Source organism: Antechinus flavipes, chromosome 1 (genome assembly GCF_016432865.1).
Source record: "Antechinus flavipes isolate AdamAnt ecotype Samford, QLD, Australia chromosome 1, AdamAnt_v2, whole genome shotgun sequence".
Taxonomy (NCBI): domain Eukaryota; kingdom Metazoa; phylum Chordata; class Mammalia; order Dasyuromorphia; family Dasyuridae; genus Antechinus; species Antechinus flavipes.
Window position 1 is genome coordinate 40,252,087 of NC_067398.1, and position 14,538 is coordinate 40,266,624.

Here is a 14,538-nt window from a genome sequence, read left to right on the forward strand (position 1 = left end):
TTCGGCTTCTAATTGGTGACTATCATTACCTGTTAAGGGCACCTTATTCTATGTTAGAAAGTTTGGTCTTTCATCTATAGAAGCTAGATCAAAAAGGAGAATGTTAACATGTTATTTTGCCAGAAGAATAGAGTCACCAGCATCCAAATGGGGAAAACTGAAAAAAAGAATTTTGTGACATGGAACAGATGGTGAAGATTATATTTTAGCTAAGTAGTACTGGTGTTACTTGCAAATATACGAAAATTAATTACATTATGAATGAAAAATATACTTTATCTGACATAAGCACTGGTTCTATGATTTAGAAATTTTCCTAAATGATTTTTGTAACAATATTTGAAAGTAGTCTTCATTCATTTGTTCATTCTTTCTTTCCTTCTCTCTTTCCCTTCCTTTCCTTTTCTTTCCTTTTCCCATTCTTCCTCCTTCCTTTGCTTTTTTCCCCTTTTTCCTTCCCTTCCCTTCTTCCTCTCCTGTCATTTTTCCCTACCTGCCTTACTTTCTTACTTCTGAAACACAGCAAAAGTATCTAAATAATCCTCTTCTAGTTGAACAAATTAAACATTCTTCCAAAGAAAAGAATGTTGTCGTGCCAGGATTATTTTTATCCATATCTCAGGAATAGGTGTTTCTCGTTAGAGGTTATGGGTTTTCCAAGTCCTTTTATTTCTTAACAAAAATGAGAAAATAATTAGATTAGATTAGGCTTTACACTTTCCAAAGTTCTTTAGTCATGACAGCCTTTCAAGATAAGTAGAATGAGCCCTGTCATCTTAGTTTTCATTGAAGAAATTGAAGACTCTGAGATTAAATGTCTTGTCCATAATCCCACAATTAATAATTGTATATCCATATCTATATTTGTTTCAGTATCCGAAGTCACAATGCTCAACTGACTTGTTACTATTGTGGATTTTGGTAAACTCACTGGCAAGAATTTTTCATTTTTATCAGAATAACAAAAAACAATAGCATAAGTATTTATGACTGGGTGACTGGATCTTCCTTTTTTGTAAGAAATAACCAGAAAATATAAAATAAGAAATGATTATGTTGTATTAGGAGATTTTCAGATAAGTTTCTGATAATTTTCCTCCTATAATATAGTAAAAGACATCATATGGGAAATATGTGACACGAAGGAAAGATGGGTTTATTATAAATCAAGGAAAAAGATGACAATTGTATATCCATATTGCTCCAATCATCTTCTTGTGATATCACGAGACAGCAAAGACAATATCAAAAATAATGAAGAGATTCCATTAAATAAATGTATAGGGTAAAACATAGATGTAAAATAAATAAATATGAGTAGATTGCAATATGTGCCAGTGGAGGAAAATGCCACATTAATGTGCTCAAAGCTTCATTTGAAGCTTTTGAAATATAGAATAGAATAGAACTCAAGTCATAGATTGTGGACTCAAATTCCAGCTTAGTTTTGTAATTCCAGTATGATACTGAGCAATGCACTCAAGCTTTGGGGCATTTCTTTTTTTTTTTTTTCCGCTTCTTTCATTTTTAATTTATAGAGTAAAAAAGCATTTCATAACACAATGTTGTTATGGTTGATGGATATAAATGTGGTTGATGGACTACGGATCCTTTTCCTGTCACTCATTCTTTTGATATGATTGAGTCTCTTATTGAAAAGGATATAAATTAGGGTAGCTCAAGAAAAGGAAAAGCCTTTTGTTTGTTACAGAGATTCTTTTTTTCCTTGCTACTTATCACCTAGAGGTGAGTAAGTGTCCCCTTGTCACCCTGGAATGCCAATGATTGATATTAGTGTCCACAGATAGAATGTCATACATATGTTAGGGCAAGATGCACTCTGCTGACTCACAGATAAACAAATATGATGGTAATATGACTTGAATCCAAATTTTATTTCCTCCTTGTCAAAGTCTGCCTTGCTTTGGAGAGTTTTCTGGCTCTCCCATTAAACTGGCATTTCTCCTAAAGGGCTGCTTTTATACATACCAATTATTTTCTCATTCCCTCTCTGCTATCTTTCACTCAAATTCAGTAAACTCTCATCTTTTGGTACATTATCCTCAGGCTCATATATTAGCCCTTGTTCCTTGAAGTGAAGTGAGAATCTGACTTGGAGCTCATCTCTGAGGGTGAAACACTTCTTGCTATAAATAAATGCACAGCATTAACTTTATATCCAACACTCATATGAGGAACATCTATATGTTTTGCTTCTTATTATTGGCATTTTCCTGTGGGTGAACTCTTTAGTTTTATTTCAGGAGATGACAGTATTAAATGTGTCTTGTGAGTGGGAAGGATTTTCTTTTGTTCTCAACTCAGGCAAACATGGAAAAAACAATTGACTTATGGATCCTAAGAAAGTGATCAAATATTATGGAAGAAGGAATGTCTTCCCTGTAATACCTTTGGATTCTCTATTGCTTAATAAGAAACATAATTAAGACTCATGAAATTTGCTCTCCCTCCCTTTCTCACTTCTGCACCATATTCATTTAATTGCCAAGACTTGTTAATTCAACACAGACATTTCTAACTTCCATTTCTTTCTCTTTATTCTCAGGGCTACTACTCCAATGCAAGTACCTTTCGCTTCTCAACGGGACTAATGCAATATCTTCCCACGTGGATTTTATGCCTCCAGGTCTGTCCATATTTTTTTTTCTTTTTCTAGAAGATTAATGTTCAAATCCAGAATCCTGTCATAATGTAGGGACATTATAATACTAGAAATTATTTTTGTTGACCACATCACTTCTTTCATCCAGCTTGGTAAAATAAAGTACCAAGCTAGAGTCAAGAAGTCTTAGGTACAAGTTTTGCCTCAGACATTTACTAGCTGTACCACTCTGGGCAATCGTTTTATGTATGTTTACCCCAGTTTGCTCATCTTTAAAATGGGGATAATAATAACACCTATCTATAAGGAGTGGTTATGGGTATCAAATGAAATAATATGCACTATATATGTGTTGGCTACTTGTTGTTGTTGTTATCCATGAAGCTGGTGACAAAAGTTAATAAATCTTTAGACTAGAAAGAAAACTTTGAAATTATCTATTCCAACTAATTATTTTACAAAGAAGGAAACTAAGATTCAAAGAAATGTTATGACTTGAAGATCATGTAGGTCATTGAAAGTAGAAATAGACTTTGAAATCAATTCTCACAACACCTAGATTGATGTTCAGATTTCTTTATATTCCATCATCATAGCTCCAAAATCATTTTTACTATCCAAAACTTGGGTAAGCTTAGAAAGGCAAAAATATATCACTTTGATTATTATAAACTTTACCCTCATAAGAAAATTCTTCTGCATGATATTCTTCTAGTTATAGCAATATCAGTTATCTTTTGAGATTTCCATACCAAAGTCACTTTTTATAACCATCAATGACATTTTCCTTTCCCTTAATGACGCCTTTATCCTTACTCTCACTAACTCTAGTCACTCTAACCTGTCAGTCAATGGCTTTCTCCCACCTCACAGAGTATTCCTTTTCTTCTGGTTAATTATGAGTTCCCCCAGGGAACTTGTCTTTTTCCTTGCTAACTATATGTTCTTCCAATTCTATTTCATATTTGCCATTCCTGGTACCTATTTTATTTCTTATTTTGCATCACACTAACATCTTTTCCCATTTTTCTCTATCACTTTTATCTTTCTTTTAACTATTCCAGGGATTATTGTTAACCTTGGATTCCATTAGCATTTTTCTTTTGAGGGTTTGCTTATAGCTATTATCACATTATTGTTTTTTTCTGAGTTTATATCTTCGTCTTTCCTGCTACCATGGTATCTTTGAATGTTCAAGCTTTTTGCTGTTGTTTGCTCATTTTTCCAACTTGTTTTTTTTTTAAACTTTGAACATTATTTGAAGTTGTATCTGCTCAGCTGGATATGGGGAGGCACTATCTCATGCCTCAGGTTTTTTCATGCTGATCTTCTCAGAGTTATTCCTGGATATTTGCAAGGTTTTGGTTCTTCCAAAATAGTGTGAACTTGGAAGAATTGTGGAAATTTATTTGGAAGGAAATGGTAGGAAAATTCAGCTGTTTCTAATCTACCATCCCATGAGTAGTCCTCCTGGCCCTAAAACTGTGTATAGGATTCTTGCTTCTCCTGCACCTGCAAGTGCCATTTGTCCTCTTGGACTTGGACCTGGCAACAGAGTCTCTGCTCCCTTATAACTGAACTCCAGTGCTGTTTTTTACTCTGGAACAGTGACCTAGAGCTATGTATGAATATTAGAGTCGACAATTGACAACCAATACCAGTTCTACTCAGTATCAGTAGAGAATCCTCTGTATTCTGTTTCTGACTAGTTGTTCAACCTTCTTACTGTCTCTGGACTGAAAGCTCCCAAAGCCATTGCTTATCATATTTGCCTCCGAAGTCCATCCATGGCTGGTGCTTGTTGCTGCTGCTCCAAGCCGACTCTCACCCTGGTATTTCAGATCTCCCTTGCCAACCTCTTAAGATGTTTCAGGTTGGAAAAATATCCAGCTCTGCCTTTTTGTTGGCTCTATCATTCCAAAATTAGATTTAAGGAAGTGTTTTAAATTTGTTTGGAGGGGAATGTTGAAAGAATTCAGCTGTCTTTAATCCATCATCTTGGCTCCATCCCATGAGTAAGTTTTTAAAAGACTCCAAGGAGGGTGAGCCTTCCAGGTAGCACATGTTTTATTGAAAAGCATCCTTGAGACAATTACAGTAGCAGACAGAATAAGCCAGATGAAATATATTTTTTTTTCCTAAAGAGCTTTTCATTTCATAAACTTTGTAGGCTAAAATCAAAACAACAATAAAACACAATAATAACAATACACATTTTTTTCTCACACAGGTTTGTAAGATAACTTTCACATATGTGCATATATATATATATTTAATTTATTTCTCTCAACAATCTGGTAAAGTGTTTTGTTATGCTTAATTTACAGATGAGGAAACTGAGCTTGAGAGACATGTCTGCTATTGGTCACTTGCATACTAAGTAAGCAGAAATCACATCTCCATAACACCAAATCTAGCTCAATGTGATTACACTAGTTTCCTCTATGATGAACAAGTGGAGGTTAACACTTAGTTGAAAAGAAAATATTGGGGCTTCTAAGAACAGTGGCAGAAACAGTGATGACATGTGTTAATGATATTTCTATCACGTACAGAGGCCAGACCTGGCTTACATTGTACAAACCAAGAAAATGATTGCATCTAGAAGGGCAAGTAGCATTTAAAGAGCTCTTTATAGCTATATTAAACAACAGATGAAAAGTGGGACACTCCTTGCAGATAAGACCAGAGAAAGAACATAACAATCTCTGTTCTAGCCTTACTTGGTGTCAGTGATTTTATAGCAGAGGAGTACTTAAGCACCAATGGAAAAAAAATAACCTAGCTTTCCATAATGTAGTGCAAATCTGTTTTCAAAATGACGCTTTATCTTTGTTCATAGTAAAGGCTATTCATTGTATTTGTGTATTCTTTATGTGTGTGTGATTGTGTGTGTGTGTGTGTGTGTGTGTGTATGCAGGTTTGAGAATGTGTAAAGGATTAAAATTCTACAAAACAAAACCTTCTTTTGTTATTTCTCATCTCTGAACAAATCCATATCTATGCTCTGAATTGGGGAAAAAGTAATCATCAGATAAAAGAGGCAGAGCTGGAATAGACCTTAGAAACCCATGTAAGGCGTCCCTCCAATTTTAGAGTTGAGGAATCTAAGTTACAGAGAACTTTAAAAAAAAAAAAAAAAGAAGAAGAAGCAGACAAAAAGTCACACAGACTGAAAGTAGAAAAGCCTGGACTGTGAATATTCCTTCCGTTACATCATGGGCCCTTCTTTCCAAACAGTATTTACTAAGCAACTACTATGCAATCAATCTCTGTGCTGGCACTAGACATATAATGGCACTGGACAATAATGGGTGGAAACAACATGTGAAATATATGCAAATTATGCATATAATTTATACAAAATAAACACAGAATGGGAGGAAATCACTAACAACTAGAGAGTTCAGGAAAAAGTTTAACATAGAAGAGGGCATTTAGTTACTCCAAGACATACTGGAAAGGAAGGAGACCATTTCAGGCACAGTGGAGAGTTTTTACAAAAGCATGGAGTAGGCGATGGGATGTGTATAGGGAATAGCAGGTAGAACCATCTGCTCAGGTCAGACTTAAGTGGGAGGAATATACTAACATACTGGAAAGATTAGTTAGTGCCATATCATGAAGGATTTTGAATTTTAAAAAAGATATTCTATTTTACACAGGGATAGAGTTAAACAAACAAAAAAAGAAGGATATGCATGAAGTTGTGTGATCCAGCCCCTGTTTTATTATAGAGGAACTTAAAAATAATCATAAATTCAGTATATAACTTGTAAAATCATTTAGTTTGTCTCTGAATCTTTTTTTTGGGGGGGGGTGGAGACTCCATTGTCCTTTGCCTGACAAGAAATAGAATGTGCTTCAATTTCATTAAAATACTTTTATACTCCTAAAGAAGCCAACTGATACACTGGTTAAACTAGATAGACTGAGTTTAAATGAGACCTTCAACACTTACTATCTGTGTGAGTCTGAATAACTCACACATCCTCTGGGAACCTCAGTGTTCTTTCAGTAAAATGAATTCAAGCAAAATCAGCTTAAGTATCAATTTCTTGAGCAGCTAGATGGCACAGTGGACAGAGCACCAGCCCTGAAGAAAAGAGTTAAAATTCAGCCTCAGATACTTAACACTTATTAACTGTGTGACCTTGGGCAAGTCACTTAACCCCAATTAATTTACAAAAAAAAAAAAAAAAAAAAAAGAAAAGAAAAGAAAAGAAAAGAAAGAAATCCCTTTCTAAAGGGAATCTAGGTCAAAAAAACCTAAGGTCAATTCTAATCTCATAATCCTAGCTATGTAACCCTGGGCAAGTCCATTTCTTCAACTATAAAATGGGGATAGAGATCCACCAACATCCCAGGATTGTTATATGAATTAAATTATATATTTGCAAAATGCTTAGTTCCTAAACATATAGTTGATGACTAATAAATGCTTATCCCTTTTTATGTTAAACATACAATTCTTCTATACATATTTCCACAAATATTATGCTGCACAAGAAAAATCAGATCAAAAAGGGGGAAAAAATCAGAAATAAAACAAAATGCAAGCAAACAACAACAACAACAAAAAGAATGAAAATGCTATATTGTGATCCACACTCAATTCCCACACTCCTTTCTCTGGGTGCAGATGGCTCTCTTTATCACAAGACCATGAAACTGGTCTAGAATCATCTCATTGTTGATATCTTATTCCACTCCTAAAAGTTCACCCCAGCCCACTGCCTTTTTGATCTCTATGTGTTGTGCTTTAGAGGGGAGACACTCCCCATTTCCTAACCCTCCTCTAGTCACTATAAATCTTTGATATTCCAATGAGAACTTTGTTTTCTTTTATCTGTTCCTCAAGTCTCCAAAGCTACTCAGCTAAGATCTTTCACACTCTAAGGATGCTCTGTTACAACCCAAAGTTTGGCTTTCAAATTCTGAAAGGTTTTTCTGTCTATTCCATGAGAAAATCCTTCCTCATAGGAACATTTGTTCCTATCTCTTTGTTCAGATTCTTCCCTCAGTAGAGCCATCAGTTAGCCAATTAATATGTATTTTTAATCACTCACTAGGCTAGGAATCATTTAGGTGCTAAGGATGAAAAGCAAATTGTTGTAGTCCTTTTTTTCCACCAGTTAATTCTCCAAGAGGGTGGGAGGCAATATACATATTTATAATTAGATCTAAATGACAGAGTCACTGACAATTGGGGAATGAGAAAAGAGCTCATTATTTGACATAGTACTTGAGATTCATTTTGAAGGAAGTTGAGGGTTCTAAGAAATGGAAGGAAAAAAAAAAAGAGTACTCTTTAGGTGTGGAGAAGGGACTGCTAAGTCCCAGAGAGGGAGGTGGAATATCGGGTATGAGAAGCAGCAAGGCCAGTTTGGTGGAACCAAAGAGAATTTGAAATGGAGTAATCTATAATAAGTCTGGAAAGGCCTATCGGGGCCATGGCTTTACATGCTAAAAAGAGCTGAGTTTATGTTTGATCCTAGTGCTAACAAAATAGTGAGTTACTGGAATTTATTAGTGAGAACATAACATAGTCAGACCTACATTTTAGCAAGATCCTTAGACAGCTCTGTGGAGGATGGGAGAGGGAAGAATCTGGAAAACCAAAATTAGAAAACTATTGTAAAAATTCAGATGAGAGATAATGCTGAGCTAACCCAAGGTGGTGGCTGTGTGAAGGCAGAGAGAGAGAATGGTGATAGAAATTAGGAGACAGTGAACATTATTTGCACTGATTTCAGTTGTGGGACTTTGCATGGGTTAGTTGGACCTTCAGTCCTCAGCCAGGTGATTGTATTTGTCTCATCTGAACTAGAGTTCTGCTAGATCTGAGGTTTTCTGAGACTACTCCATTTGACTCTGGGCTACATCAGCTCCAACTCTCTCTAGTCTTTGTTTGACTTTGGCATCTCTGACAGAATTTATATCCTTTTTCTGTGTCTCTAATCATTGTTAATAATAAAGCCTGTTATCAACTGGAGTCCCTTGTGCTTTGCTCACCAACTCTTGGGACCAATATTTTTATCCTGGAGACTTCAATCAGCATACTCTCCTTCCAACCAAAAAAATAGTTCACTAACCTCCCAACTCTTTAATGTATTAAATGAATTAACATATTAAATGAATGAGGTAGTATTGCATAATGAATAGCAAGTAGACCTCAGAAACAGAAAGTGCTGGCTTCAGGTTCCAGCTCTGACACATATTGTTTGAGTAATTCTCACCTCTCAGTACAATTCTGAATCTGGAGATTCAGATGAACAGTTAAATCTAGAGCCACATCTATATGGTATGTCCTTTTATAAATGAGTTCCTGGGTTCATAGGATAAGACTAGACATTACATTGAGATACCCAGAGAGGAATGATGATACAAGAGGGTCAACAGATAAAGATGCACTCAACATCCTAGAAAGAAATAGAGACTAACCGGATGAATTAGTACAAGCTCTCTGAAGCTTTAGTCACTCCTACATGTAACACTTACATAATCTTTTCCAAAGATCACTCAGCTTTGGCAAACAATTTCAATACAACTAAAACAAATTCAGGGCCATGCAATGAAATAACTCCCATGTGTTAAGAGCTGATTTAGGGGCTATGAGTTCTATAACAAAACTCTAAAAGTGCCTGTTTTCAAGGAACTAATAGTCTATGCTAGAACTCACCTAAATAGCAAAGATAAAGATCTAAGGTTTAGAATGTCCACCCTACCCCCATGTCTGTGCTAACATCGGGCTCTCTATTTTGAGATCTATCATTGTGATACTTCCTTCCAAGCAAAAAAGCAACGATGTTAAAGGAAGCATGCTTCATCCCTCTAAGACCTTCTCACAGGGATCAAAGGATGGGGCTAAGAAAGCCAGGCAGCCTTTGTACATACTCCCAATGGAGTGTGATGTTTGTGGCAGGTCAACTCTCAGAGAAGCGAAAATTGATGGTCAAGGGCTGTATGATTTTCAGGATCATCAGCTGAAAGATGACTTTATCAGTCTCCCTCAGATAGATCAACTTATGTAGGGAAAGCAAAAAAAAAAAATGAGATAGACTGGACTGGAAGGAAAGCAAGCATGTTTGGATCTGAGAGGAAAATGCAGGAGCCCAATGTACAGAAATAAAATTTTAGTTCATCTAAAAATGGAAAGAGAGCCTGAGGTTAAGGCAGATTACAGGGTGAAACAATGAGAAGTTTGAGAAAACTGGATAAGTTCTTTATAATATATATTTAGTTCAACAAAATTCAAGATTATTTCTATAATTTTGAGAATAAAAATTAATATGTAGTTCTTGGTTTTCTATTTGTTTCATATATCCACATTTTCTGTTATATTAAAAATAAATTCCTTTTGATGGGGGCTTGTGGGGAAAAGGAACTTGAGAAGGCCATTTAACTATATTAAGAATACTGTCCTATAAAACAAATAAATGTAGATTAGAGAAGTCGATTAGATATAATCAGTTATATCAATAATAACAATAAAGAAAACTCCTGAAGTAAGGAGATCCCAGTGACCTTGAATCCAGGTATATTATTACTATATGAAGATTGTTTGACTTTAATTTTTATTAATGTAGATAATGGCTTACATGAGCCTTATGGAGGCATTATGGGCACTCTAAAATTTAATTAGATTTTTAGAGCTTCTGTTAATGCCTTTTTTTGGATTATACAATCCAGGAGCATCACCAGCAGACTTTATCCCTTTTGTTTCTGAAACTTTAAAACCATCTTAGATCTTATAAGGTACGTTCATTTCTAACAAGTTACAAAATACAAAAATTAATATACTTTTGTGTTTTTAATGCACTAAGTGCATATAAAGTATGTCATTATGCTTGTTAAATAATTTCAGTTATTTTTCCCTTTTCTTTCCATTATAATCACATATGAGTTCTGCCATTCTTCATAGGGTCATATCCCCAGAATTCTATTCAAAGTCCCTCTTTTTAAAATCTAGTTGTTTTCTCCTTGATGTTTAAATTCTGTAAAAAAAGAAATCAATACAATAGTTATTTTTGTTGAAGTGCCCATGGAACTTGATTTTTTTTTCATTTTTATGTTCTCTAAATTACTATGTTCTGACCACATTAGTGATATTTCTTCCTCACTTGAATAAATACTTTACAGAACAAAATAGTTCAAGAAAGAATTTGGTCAACATTTCTTCGATGCTGCCTCAGTAGTTTGCTTTAATATTCTTACATTTAATGAATCTCTCCTCTTGCAGCCAGCCCCTCACCTCTACTACACCTCACCTCTCTAGTCCATCTACTCCCCCAAATACATATCATTTTCTGAGCAGCAATATTTTATACTCAATCACTAAATGGGATTTAGTACAAAACACACATTAAAAGAAATGTGTCTTTTTCCTTTTCTTTCTTCTTTTGGTAGTGGGCGAGGATAAAATCAGAAACCATGAATGTATACAGTTGAGCTCTGCTACTGTATTATCCAATTTATTTGAAATGATTATTTGTTTAATTTTTATTATAATAGATGAAATTTAGGTGTGGATTAAGGAAAGGGTATTTCAGAGGTGAATGTGTTATGTGAATCAATATCAAAAAATTTTTTTAATCTGAAGGCAAAGCTGGTACTTATTTCTAAATAAGAAATCCCATCAAAATAAATTAGTTAAAATCTCTATTTCAAATAGTTGGGAAATCAGGTAATTTAGGTTATAAATCAATTTCAGTCAAGAAAAATTTCAAAAGTTAATTTAAGAAATATTTAGGTCTTTCATTGTTGCATCGCATTGATTTGTCAATATCTTCCTCATGCTTCCCTTACCTCAACAACTCATTCTTCATAACATTAAAACACAAATGGAAAAACAAAATCAGATAAAGAAAGTCTAATCTACTCCTCAAATCTATCTATAATGAATGCAACATCCCATATACATAGACACACACCTTTGCAATGAAGAGAAAGAAATACATTTTCTCAACTTCTTTCTGATGTCATACTTAGTCCTTATGATAATAACACATTTGCTTTCATTCTAATACTTTCATGACTCCACTATGTCATTTTTTTTATTTTTCTAGTTCTGCTGACTTCATTCTCTATCAGTTGTCCCATAATTCTCTGATTTATTCCTATGTACAAATTATTATTACAGTTGAGTATGAATAAAATAGAATGAATAACATAAAAAAAAAAACACAAATACAGACTTACTGGGAATGCCAATCAGTTAACCGAACTTTTCAGTATTATCATTTTTTTTATGTTCACCACATATCTGACTCCTTCAAATGTTATACTAGTGGTAGCATGGTGTTCCAGAATTTGGAAGCTGGAGGACAGGAATTAAAATCCTTCTTCTTACATTCCCTGACTGTATGATCCTGGATAAAACAATTAACCTCCATAGTCTAATTTTCTCATCTATATAATAGGGATGATAATAGCACCTACTTTATATGGTTGTTTTGGAGGATCAAATGAAACAATTTAGATAAACTGATTCATAGATCTTAAAGCACTATATAAATAGTAGCTATTATTTTTATTTTACCTGTCACACAAGAAGCCTTGAATCCACAATAGAGAAGCCATACTAAGAACACTAGTCCAGGAATTCTAGTTCTCCCTTATGTTATCTTTGCCATCAGAAGTATCAGAATGGCGGGTAGATTGGTACCTCCCATCAGAACTATTAGTAACCACTTTTGTTCCCACACTTCAATTGTCCTACCTCTGTGATTGTGGTGACAATTAAACCATGCTTTATGTATTACAGAAGTCTATGTGACCATTGGGTTGTGTCTCTGCTCTATAGCAACAAGAGCTAGAGATTTCCTCAAGTCTGTGAATGTCTTCCATAGCAGAATTAAGAGTCTTCAGGTCCACATTATAAGTTTTTATTTAATCAATTAGTTGTACCTATTATTTCATGACCCCAAATGGATCTTTGTTGACAGAGATTTTGGAGTGGTTTACCATTTCCTTCTTCAGCTCATTTTACAGAGGAGATCACATAGCCAGAAAGAAAATCAGATGTCCCGAGTTCAGAATCTGGCACTCTATCCACAGTGTCACATATGTGCCCTTTATTTCATTTAGATCTGATTTCAATGGTCTAGAGCAATTGTGTTCATCTGGCCTATTTCATGGTACAGACAACTTTACCTAAGACTACTTTCAATCGAATATAGGTATGACTTTCAACCAGTCTAACAGATAATCTCTCTAGTAACAATATCCTACAGCTACAAAATGAATTATTTTAAGGTCACTTTTAGCTTAGATCACTGATGATGAGTGATCCTATGTTTTTCATGGGTCAGTTTCCTTAATAAAATCTGCCCACTGATTCCTGCCTCTCTGATTCCTCCCTTAAGCAGCAGTCTGGAAACAGATTATAATAGCCTTGTTCATCTAGATATGCAAATTTATGCTGTACAATACATTTAATTATTTTCTCCACTGAGTTTTTGTAATTATTCAGAATGTTCATTTTAGTGAAAAAAATGATATACGGTGAGATAGATGTTAACAGATCATAAGATCTGATGTGTTTTGAAAAGAAATTATAATGATAAATGACAGTGACCTAATTTATAGAACAATCTTCCTGCATAAAATAATCCACTAATTTGTAATTATGTGATTAACTCACTAAGAAAAAAAAAGTCAATCAAGTCAGAATCATCAAATTAGAAAACCCTAAAATGACTCAGAGTTTTGAAATCATTCTGTTCCCTTCAGTGAACTTTTATGTGAATTCCAAATACAAGCAAAAATGGAAGATTTCTCCCTGCCCCTGCCTCCACCCCCAGTAGAAAAAGCTAATTTAATTGACACTAAAATGAAAAGAGGACAAAAGGAAAATACTCATCCTTGCAATAATTATCAGGCACCTTAGAGTAATTAGAAGATGTGGTGGCTTAGGGATATCAAGAACAATAATGGTCATCAGACCTCAAAGGAATCCAAAAGAAAACAAGATTATAGACACAAATCACAATAGAAGAAAATTTAGAACACATCTAGAACATGAATGCCAAATTTGATGATCAGGAAAATGAAAGATATCCAAAGCCACATTGCATATTCTGAGTCAGTAGATCTTTTGATTTAAGTGCCAAACATCCAACACACAAGAAATATGGGGATCAAGAGACTTGGGGAATCTACATTTTTAACTCACAACTTTTTCTGGAATAAATGCAAGAATTTTGATGATTTAATTCCCAAAGAAAATCTCTTTTTTGTTGTTAAACATTTAAACATCTAGTGAATAAACAAAAAAATGATGTACAAATGGTTTCTCAAAAAACAAACAACAACAAAAAAAAAAACTCTGCTGAAGCAGCTAGGTGGCACAGTGAATAGAGCACCAGTCCTGAAGTCAGGAGGACCTGAGTTCAAATCTGACCTTAGACACTTAATACTTTCTAGCTGTGTGACCCTGGGCAAGTCACTTAACCACAATTGCCTCAGCAAAAAAAAATTAATAAAAACAAAACAAATAAACAAAATTTTAAAAACCCACCCTACTCATCTTTATTTAGTGAAGCATGCTATCATCTCCTTAGCTTCCCTCCCAATTGGCTTCTAAAATTTTAGAATGGAAAGGGACCCCATTGGTTATATATTCCAAACCATTTCGAAACGAGTTCCCAACAAGGAATCCAACATTTGATTCAAGATCTCAAGTGAGGGTGATCTGAATAATCACTGCAATAATAATCTTCACTTAGATATATCTGAGAATATTTTGCTTATGTTGAAAATAATTTGAGTTATTCTACTATCTAACTGAACTGATTAAATACTACTGCTAAAGATAGTAAGATATTTAATAAATGATTCATTGAAGTCAAAATGCCAATCACACTTAGAAATACCTAACATGTATGCATAGTATATACACAGTGAATACTAAA

General features: G+C 34.4%; 1 protein-coding gene across 2 annotated transcripts in view; it reads left to right on the top strand.

The window, feature by feature from the left end:
* Positions 1-2,564: 2,564 nt before the first annotated feature.
* LOC127551357 (contactin-4) overlaps positions 2,565-14,538 on the top strand; it is a 703,767-nt gene continuing 691,793 nt past the window's right edge. For both annotated transcript variants that reach the window (XM_051981038.1, XM_051981047.1), the window contains exon 1: positions 2,565-2,647. The gene's annotated coding sequence lies outside the window, so the exon portion shown is untranslated. The remainder of the gene's footprint in view (positions 2,648-14,538) is intronic.